The 10,151-nt window shown below is 33.8% G+C and overlaps 1 protein-coding gene across 1 annotated transcript in view; it reads left to right on the plus strand.

Annotated features, from left to right (window-relative positions):
* Positions 1 to 10,151, plus strand: part of LOC126972003 (uncharacterized) — a 577,468-nt gene that overhangs the window by 42,126 nt on the left and 525,191 nt on the right. The gene's annotated exons all lie outside the window — the stretch shown is intronic.

A 10,151-nucleotide genomic window follows, 5' to 3' on the forward strand; every position in this document is an offset into this window, starting at 1 on the left:
TATATGTTTTTTTTTTCAAAATTAGGGATCCGTAATAAAATTGCTATTTTGTAACACAAGGTGTAAAATCGAAAACCTATTTTTGCGTGCGCTGGAAAAACTATTGACAATAGAACAAAATGATGTACAGGCTATAATATAGGCAATATTTTATTACTTATAAAACTATCGCGTGAATTATACTTTATATGGCAAAGCAACGTTTGCCGGGTCAGCTAGTATGATAATATACGAAAATGAACGACAATTTCAAATATTTTAAGGCTGAGGTCTAGAGAGCGTACTTAGACTTTGCTCAGACTTTACTTACGTAAAGCTGCCACTACACTCAGTGTCGGCTTAGTATATTCTTTGATTTCGTTTTTATAGTAATTTGACAGCTGATATTATGTTGAGCTAAGGTAAGACAGCCCAAGGTAAAAGTCAAGTTTGCGTTTTATCACACTCGGGTAAGTTTTACGTTAGTAAAGTCTGAGCAAAGTCTAAGGCATGCTCTATAGATCTGAGACTTAGCTCATATTTGAATTGAATTTTTTAGGTGATCACAGACGCCCACATTCTCCTTCAACACTAAATAATCACAGTAGCGTTGGTATCCGTTTAGGAAGGCGTATGTCGGTTCATCCTGGAAACATGAGGAAAGAAACTAATTCGACAGTTCTATTGTGCGTGGCAGGAAATTCCACACAAACCGCACTGTGGAGCATCGCCATAAGTCCAGATGGTGAAGGATATATTAAAGTTTGTGGCGCGTCATGAGAAGGCTGAGGACAGCGGCGGATTTATGGGCAAATAGCTCTACTCCACATTTCCCGTGAAAATTCTACCGCAATACACCCAATGAACACAGATTCCAGAAAGTATACCTGAAGTTGATATCATTCAATTATGTAGGAATAGTTATCGTTATTATATACCATTATGCAGATACCTACATCCATACTCTGGATTTTTGGTTACACAATCCTATGACTGTTCCATCAAATAATATGGGAAAACTAATGTCAAACAAACATCGCGAAGTACATACGTCGTCATTTCTGAAGGGCACTGCCACATGTACTCCGGCTCCTTGAAGTAAAGCAGTGGATGATAAGCTTTAGGATATCCTCTGTAAAAGTCTCTGTATCTTTGGCAGGCCTGAAACGCATTATAGTGTTATTCTTTAGTAGTACCTACGTATAATGTTTGGAGTAGTACGATCCACGGTCTGATACGGTGTACCCTGTCTATCATACTTCTAATTCGCTCGTACCCTGGCGTCTTCTACTGTATCAACCAGCCTAGCGACTAAAGGGAAGACGAAAAAAGCGATTCACTCGATTATATAAAACGTGCAATCTTTGATAGATTGCAAATGCCATTTTAAGCTGAAGATATACTTTATGATAAAATGTATCAAGAAATTAACGATTAAACAGTTGCTTCTCAATAATATATTCCTGATAATATAACGTTTGTACATATTGAGAATCTTCTAACTAGAAACTACTGTGAAAATAATAATGTTAACATCAGGAAAAACTATAGGTAATTTCGTTAAAATAAGTTCGGTCGTCGAGTTAGGCGATGCATATATGTTATAACTACCTACATGACCCCAAAAATAGTGTTATGAAATTCAAAAGAATTGTTAAAAAATGTTTATGTGGATAAAGGGCGGTCGCTCCGGTTATTAAATTAAATATAGGTATATTTACGGTTATATAGTTACGTTTACGGTTATAAAAAAATTTTGTAAGGAAATTTTATTTAAAAATCTCGCATTTTTCTTGTTTTGTTTTTTTTTTGTTTGTTCTTCTCAGGCTTTAAAAAAAATAGGTATATTAATATAAACTTAGAAAATGATGATGGTGATCTTTTAGATTTTCATTTATTTTCAAGCGACTCTTGTGTAACTTATCTTTTAGTTATTTTTATGTTGTTACCTCAGAACTCCGCCGTTCATAGCCTGGATAGGAATCAGGAAAGGAAATTTTTCAGATTGATTCCAAAAAAGAAAATGCTTAAACATACAGTTTCAAAAGGGGGCTTATTTCTTGATTTATGGAATCGGTACCTTACCTATATGCTTGATTGATCATTGGTCAAATGCCAACTTGTTTTATGAATAATTCGTGTAAATACAATCAACCATAATAAATTGATAGTACCTAAATACCGCTGCAAATGTGCTTTTGCAACAGTAAAATTAAAAGGGCGGTGGCTATCATAGATCGCGCGCTTTTGAAAGGCGCAGAAGTAATTTTGCGACAGAAACACAATAATTTATGTATTCAAGTTTTCCTAACCTCATAAAATGTTTCAATCTCATCTTGCCGTCCATTGTCAATGAATAAAATATTATCCATTATCCAAATAATATAAACTGTAGATTTTAAAAAATTGTTTTATTCAGCGATTGTTTTTGGTGTTTGGCAGTCGGTTGCAAAGAGAATTTAAACACTAGATATTATGTGACACTGACATTATCAAATAATCCTGACAAGTTGTAGACAATGTGTGTCTTTTTTCCCTACCTTACAATATTAGTTAATATTCTAAGTTCCCTAAGCTATATTTTCCTAATTTGTCTACCGGCAAGGCTAATGGGCCGTCAAAAAAGTATTTTCGAATATTATAGTATAAGCACAAACTTACTTACGTAATTAAGTTGTAAGGAAATAACGCGAAAAAGAATTGTGACGTATATAGACCTAATGCAATGTCTGGCTGGGCGGCTTTACTTACCTATCAGTTGAATGTCTGGTTACTTTCTCTCATTTTTCCGAGTTGTTGTTTCAGAGAAGCATAAATATAGAAATATCACTATTGCCATGCTTGGATGATCCTAACGAAATGTTTTCATCTCTCTCTTCTATCATTAACCAGAATTATTGTGAGATATTTAAATTAAAAAAAGGTAAATTTCAACCAAAAACTGGATTTTCTGACTGGGCTACTCCAGGTATATACAAGAGTAGAAATAGATTATATCTATACTTTAATATATAAAGCTGCAGTGTTTGTTTGTTTGTTTGTTTGAACCCGCTAATCTCTGGTACTACTGGTCCGATTTGAATGATTCTTTCAGTGTTGGGTAGTCCATTTATCGAGGAAGGCTATAGGCTATGTTATTTTTTTTCAAAATTAGGGATCCGTAATAAAATTGCTCTTTTGTAACACAAGGTGTAAAATCGAAAACCTATTTTTGCGTGCGCTGTAAAAACTATTGACAATAGAACAAAATGATGTACAGGCTATAATATAGGCAATACTTTATTACTTACAAAACTATCGCGTGAATTATACTTTATATGGCAAAACAACGTTTGCCGTGTCAGCTAGTGAAGTATATGCTGATAGAGAGTGTATGCTTCACAATCTACAATTTATCAAGTATTTAAAAAATTATTGCAAAATCTTTAAAAAGGTGTGCCGGACAGCAAAGTCAATATACTTAAATAAGAAGTTTGTTTATTCAGACAATAAAATTAAAATGACTTGGAATATTATCAATAGTGAAACAGGTAAATCCAAATTTAGAAATAATGACATAAAATTAAAAATAAATGGTTATATTTTGTCCAATAACAGGGATATTGCAGACATATTTGACAGTTACTTTTCTAGTATTCCCAAACTTGTAACACAATCATTGACTTCTTCAGCTTATAAAGCAACTACATTATTGGAAAAAGCAGTTCAAAAATGTGAGACAAATTTTTATTTTAGCTATGTCAGTGAAGACAATATTATTAAAACAACTAAATCACTAAATATCAAAAATACTGAATATATAAATGGAATTTCAACCAAAGTCTTGACTGCCATTATTGCTTGTATTGCTCCTTGTCTGGCTGTTATATTTAACAATTGCATTGACAGAGGAGTTTTTCCTGATCTTATGAAATATAGCAAGGTAATTCCTTTATTTAAGTCAGGAAATAATAATGATCCAGCAAATTATAGGCCTATCTCTATTCTGCCCACTCTAAGTAAAGTCTTTGAAAAACTAATGTTGACTCAGCTTACATCTCACTTCACTACACACGGGCTTCTTCACAACAATCAATTTGGTTTTAGAAGAGGTAGATCAACAACTGATGCCGGTATCGCGCTTCTTAAACACATACATAGGCCTGGGATTGTGCGCAAAACGCAATTGGTGTTTTCTGTGATTTGTCAAAGGCATTCGATTGCGTTAGCCATAACACCCTCATAGCTAAATTAAAACATTATGGAGTTCGAAACAAAGCTCTTGATCTTTTACAATCATACTTATCCAATAGAGTCCAGATTGTAGATGTTGGCGGTGAGAAGTCTTTGGGTTCATGTATTGAGCTGGGTGTTCCACAGGGGTCTATCTGGGGTCCCTTTTTGTTTCTAGTGTATGTCAATGATCTACCATATTACGCTACCAATTTGTGCGACATAGTCCTTTATGCTGATGACACTTCTTTAAGTTTCAAAGTGGATAGATCGAAAGAAAACTATGATGATGTAAACAAATCACTTTCATGTATATTAAATTGGTTTAATATGAATAATCTTCTGCTAAATGCCGATAAAACAAAATGCATTAAATTTACTATGCCAAATGTGAAACAATATCCGACTAATATTAAACTCAATGAGGAGTCACTTAGTCTTGTAGATTCTACAGTATTTCTGGGGCTTCACATTGATTCAAAACTAAAATGGTGCCCCCAAATAGAATCACTTGCAGGTAGACTTGCCTCAGCAGCGTATGCGGTTCGAACAATTAGACAACTAACTAACGAATCGATGGCTAGACTTGTGTACTTTACCTGCTTTCATAGTGTTATGACGTATAGCATTCTGCTATGGGGTAACTCGGCAGATATCCAAACAATCTTTGTTTTACAGAAGAGGGCAATTCGTGGCATATATAATATGAAACCTCGTGACTCATTGCGTGACCGTTTTAAATATATAAATATTTTAACAGTAACTTCCCAATATATTTATGAAAATTTATTGTACACGCATAGAAACAAAGATAATCTGCTGAAAAGAAATGATAAACATAACATTAATACAAGATACAAGAATAAATTGTTGATTCCAAGATACCGACTACAAACACTTAACGATTCTTTCATGGGAAACTCTGTGCGTTTCTATAACAAACTCCCATTAAAAGTGACAGAGCTATCAATTCGTCATTTCAAATCTTATATTAAAAAACAATTAATTAAGGAAGCCTATTATAGAATAGATGATTTTATAAATGCCAAGATAGCCTGGCCAGATGTCGCTCCATCTCGCAATGACAACTTGACAATACCTTAGGTTCTTGTAAACCGGTGTAGAGCTATGACTAGTTTTTGTATAATATAGTGCAATAGTATAATAATTATGGATACAACTTTGTATTTTTGTATATTAGAATAATTTATTTTGTGACGATTCAAAGTGATCCTCGAGATTTTATTGAATAAAGATATTCTGATTCTGATTCATACAAAATAATATATATTTATCGATACAAATAAAAATATTATCACATTATGAGTCTCCGAAAACTAGATCATTTGCTAGAGCTCTCGTCGACCATGGTGACCACTGGAAATGGTCAAATTCAGGCACAGCTTTTGAATTTTACACAAATGTATTTCCTAAAGATGTTTTTACTATCGTAAGAGCATCGAATATACTAAGAATGTGTATACACATTGGTTCGTAGAGGGGATCGAACCGATGAGAAGATGATCAGAGGGAAGCCCTTGTGCTGTCAGCGCTTGTGCTCATTCTATAAAGTCTATGAAATATATTTGGGTTACTAATGGAAGACGAAGTGTTGGTATATTGTGTTTCGGTCTGAAGGGCGTCGTAGCTAATGAAATTACTGGGTAAATGAGACTTAACATCTTATGTCTCAAGGTGGCAAGCGTAATTGTAGCGCCTCTCAGAAATTTTTGGCTTTTTCAATATGCCCAATATGGACCGAATATCTGGTCTAGATCACCGGAATAGATTTGGGTGAGGGCAGCGCAGAACCAATCGTCGCGACAATTGGTTCGACGTAGTGGAGATCTTTGGCGGAGACCTTTGTCCAGCAGTCTTTCGGCTAAAGTAATGATGATTATACGCAAAATTCTTTGAAAATTGAGCATGGCAATATATTTGTAATTTAAAAAAAAAACTTAATCTTATAAAAAATATAATTATATTTTATGAAATCAGAATCAATTTCAAAACAATTAAAAATATTATCGAATGTAAGCCTTGCACGAAGGCTTGTTATAACGAGGCGCTAGATTACGGTTGGGAAGCTGTGGAAAGCCAGAGGTCCGTCCAGTTATAGTTCCCAATACCGTTGGTTGTTTGTACTTCAAATGGTAGGATGGGAAAGTCAGGTAAGTCCTGTAATATTAAATGTTGTTTTATTATTTATGTACATGTAATAAAATGGTATTTATTACAATTTTCTGATGCCGAAACAGCTACTTCGAATTGAATGCGGTTTTCACTCAAAGAAAAAAGTAATATTCCATTGAAATAATTCGCTGGAATCTGAGTGAACCAAAGCCGCGGACGTCCAAAATTATAATTATAATAATATAAATACACTCAAATAAAAATGTTGTATCGGCACCCGTTGTAATTTCTCAGTGACGTTGTAAATAATTCAGTCACCCAGTAATAGTAGGGGAGCCCACGATGCTAAATGGGGATTTACTCGAGCGTCATAGAGTCTTATTGGGTTGCAAAGCTTAGATGATAAGAAGAAAAAAATGTTATGATATATACCTTTTAATGGGTGGGGGTCGCGGCTATAGATTTTTAAATATGTAAAAAAAACTGTTGCATGGACATCCTCGAGCGCGTCAGATATTGATAGCATCAATGCTCTACGTATTTTTAATAATGTACGTTAATCTGATCGTTTGCATGATGCGGGTGGTTGTATGTAAGGGTTGAAAATGAAAAAAAAAATAATTAATCGAGCGCGTCATATTCTCTAAGGGAGGGTTAAGTGCAACAAAAAAAGCTCTCATTCACTAATCTGACGATTTCGATGGGACGCAAATTCGCGGCCATTTTCATAATGTGCAAAAAAAATCGCCATTTTGAAATACTCAAGCGCGTAAGATTAAGATATATATGGTTCATCTTTATGTTCTAAACGTACTATCTCATAATCTGACGATTATTTAGAGGGATTCGCCTAATCTGACAAAAAATAATTAGAAAAACGGTTCACCCTAAAGGCCATCCCTGCACTTCCCGCTAATTCTAATCCTGGGCGCTTAAAATTGTACTTATGACATTTTTGAGCTCAAAATATAATTTATGCGATATTTTGAGCTCGCTGAGTTAAAAGAAATAATATTTTTATGCATTTGAGCTCTCCCAGCTCGAAAGTCTGATAGAAGTTTCATAGAACACTATTTTTGGAATTTTCAAACCGCAATAACTTTTGAATGGATCAAGCAATTTTCATTCGACACAGCTTTATCATCCTCATTACAAGTAATTTTCTAGTTAAAATTGATCGAACCAAAATTTTCGGAGTAATCCCGAAAATACACGTTTTCGGGTAGCTTTCGTTCACGATATCTCTCGAACGAATCAACCGATTTTGACCAGCTGGGTGGCGATCGACGTGATTTTTCAAGCTCAAAGATTAGTTTTTGAAGTTGATCGATAAAACCGTTTGAAAGTTATTCCAAAAGAAAAACACTTTCAAAAAAAATATTTATAGCACTGTGCGTGATATAAATCATTTAATGATGGTTCCATCGACAATTCGAGGTTATCATAATATGTTCCTCGAGACTTTCGGATAACCGGCTTGCTCCGACGATATTCCAAAATATTTACACATTTTTTTAATGTTTCTACTGCAAATTTAATTGTTTTTTGCAAGGTACTTTCACCACAAAATACACATTTTGAATTAATATCACTCATATTAAATATTTATAAACTTTAATTCTCATAAATAATATTAATTATTAAAACCAGAGTGGGACGGAGTGAGAGAGTAATAGATAGGTATCACGCAGCTGCACGCATTTAACTTTATCGACGAATTTTTGTTATTTCGGCTTCCGGGAATCGTCAGATTATATATTTTTCATTATTCTTAACTTATTTCCTTCAAAATAAAAAAAAATTAGCTACGCTCAAGAATGTCGAGAGGACGTTTTTTTTTACAACTTTGCTGCCCTCCCCTTTCTTTACGTCACTCTCAAATTGTCAGATTAGTAGAATATACACTTTTTAGGATGTAATTAGCTCACGCTACCTTCATCTGACGCGCTCGAGAATTTCTGATGGTCAATTTTTTTAACAATCTGATCCTGTATCCTTCACGGGCGGCCTTATATATAGACCTCATGTTTGGTGGAGGTACTTAACCGGGTACAAGGTATCCCCCTGTATATTAATCTGCCGCGCTTTAGTGAATCCCGAAATCCCCGCTTGGGCTCCCCTACTATAACAAAACATTTGTAATAACGTTTGTTAACGATAATTATAATATTTGAAACCTTAAATTGTGAAAAAAATAGAGCACTGTCCATGCAGTGTACCAGGGCAGGAAGTTTCAAGAATTCCACATCAATTATTTAATATTAATTAAGGTAAGTACAGTAAGGAGTCTCAGCTGCGAAAAAACTCGAAAAACATTGTTTCGTCCTCGGCTTTTTAGAACGTGTCTAGTCGTTATAAAATTAATTAGTCGTCCGATCAAAGAGTATAACGTCCGATTATCGGATGAATAACATTAAATTAATCGTCCGCTTAAACTTTTTCAGCATTCCCTTTTGTGAATTTTTATTTACTTAATTCATGACCATGGATAGGTCCAGGCTAGGTCCTTCAGTCGGAAAGTGGTTTTTTTAATTTTATGATTCCTTTTTTATGTATTAAAAAACTTATCATAACACATTTGTCTGATTTTTTAATTACGTATTCAAATGTATGTTCGGTGTTTTATTTACGTGTTTTACTTGTTTAGAGGTGGTATATTTTTTCGTTATTTTCTTGAAAACTGTGCATTGTAATAAGATTAGTAGCACTAATCTAATAATCGTGGACCAAATCTCTATCAACTATAATTTATAAAAATGGGTTAGGTTAGTTTATGTTAGAACAGTTAAAGCAACGTTCGAGGCATTAACGACCACTCATTTATTTTATTCGTCCGGTTGGCGAACGACTAGCAACAGTCAAAAATTTTTGCGGACGATTAATTTAATGTTATTCATCCGATAATCGGACGACTAAGTAATTTTAGCAACAGCTATTTTAGAAACAGAATGTGAAGAAAATATTAAGTGTTGGACTGTTTTAATTTTTCCGCTTATTGTTGTATGACGTTTGCATGGAACAATTGCTGCTGTTGTTTTCTCTTGATAAGTCATACAATAAAATACACTTACTCAGACATTTCTGGAGGACATTGATAAGCATATTGCCGCTCCCTAAAGTACTCCAGAGGATGATACCTTTTCGGGTATCCTCTATAATACTCTCTGTGAATCTGGCAAGCCTGTGCAAACAAATAACATTAGAGTTATCTTGTGAATAATAATTCTAAACACAATTTTTCATGAGATATTTGCTGACTTCATAAAACTTCTCAATTTCTTCCTGCCTTATAGGATCGACGAATAAAATATATTTCATTATTTTTCGTTGTTTAATTAAAAAATATACCGAAATAAAATAGTTCAAAAGCTTTTCTTAATATTATAATAATAATAATATTATATAATATATGATGAGAACGAAGTGTTTAAATTCTCTTAACCAAAGAGAATTTAAACACTAAGGCTATACAGGCTTATATATAAAGAGGTTGTTTAAATAAAGTCTGAGTCTATTGATACGGGTACTGGACAAATAATTTATTACTATTCGTACAGAAGTCGGACGAATAATTTTATTTTAGGATGTTGTTATTCGTCCGGCAACTGGACGAATGAATTTAATTAGTCGTCCGATTATCGGATTAGAGAGAAAAAAAGACATCATTGAATGAAATTTGGGTTAAAACTTAGTATACCGTAGCACGAATTATGAGGTAATAAATATTTAAATTGATAGAGTTTTAGTCCACGATTATAATGCTACCACTCTAATTACAAGGTAATGCACCGTTCCAGAGAAAAAAGCATTAGAACCAAACCACAAAT

This window comes from Leptidea sinapis, chromosome 25 (assembly GCF_905404315.1).
Source record: "Leptidea sinapis chromosome 25, ilLepSina1.1, whole genome shotgun sequence".
NCBI classification, from domain to species: Eukaryota; Metazoa; Arthropoda; class Insecta; order Lepidoptera; family Pieridae; genus Leptidea; species Leptidea sinapis.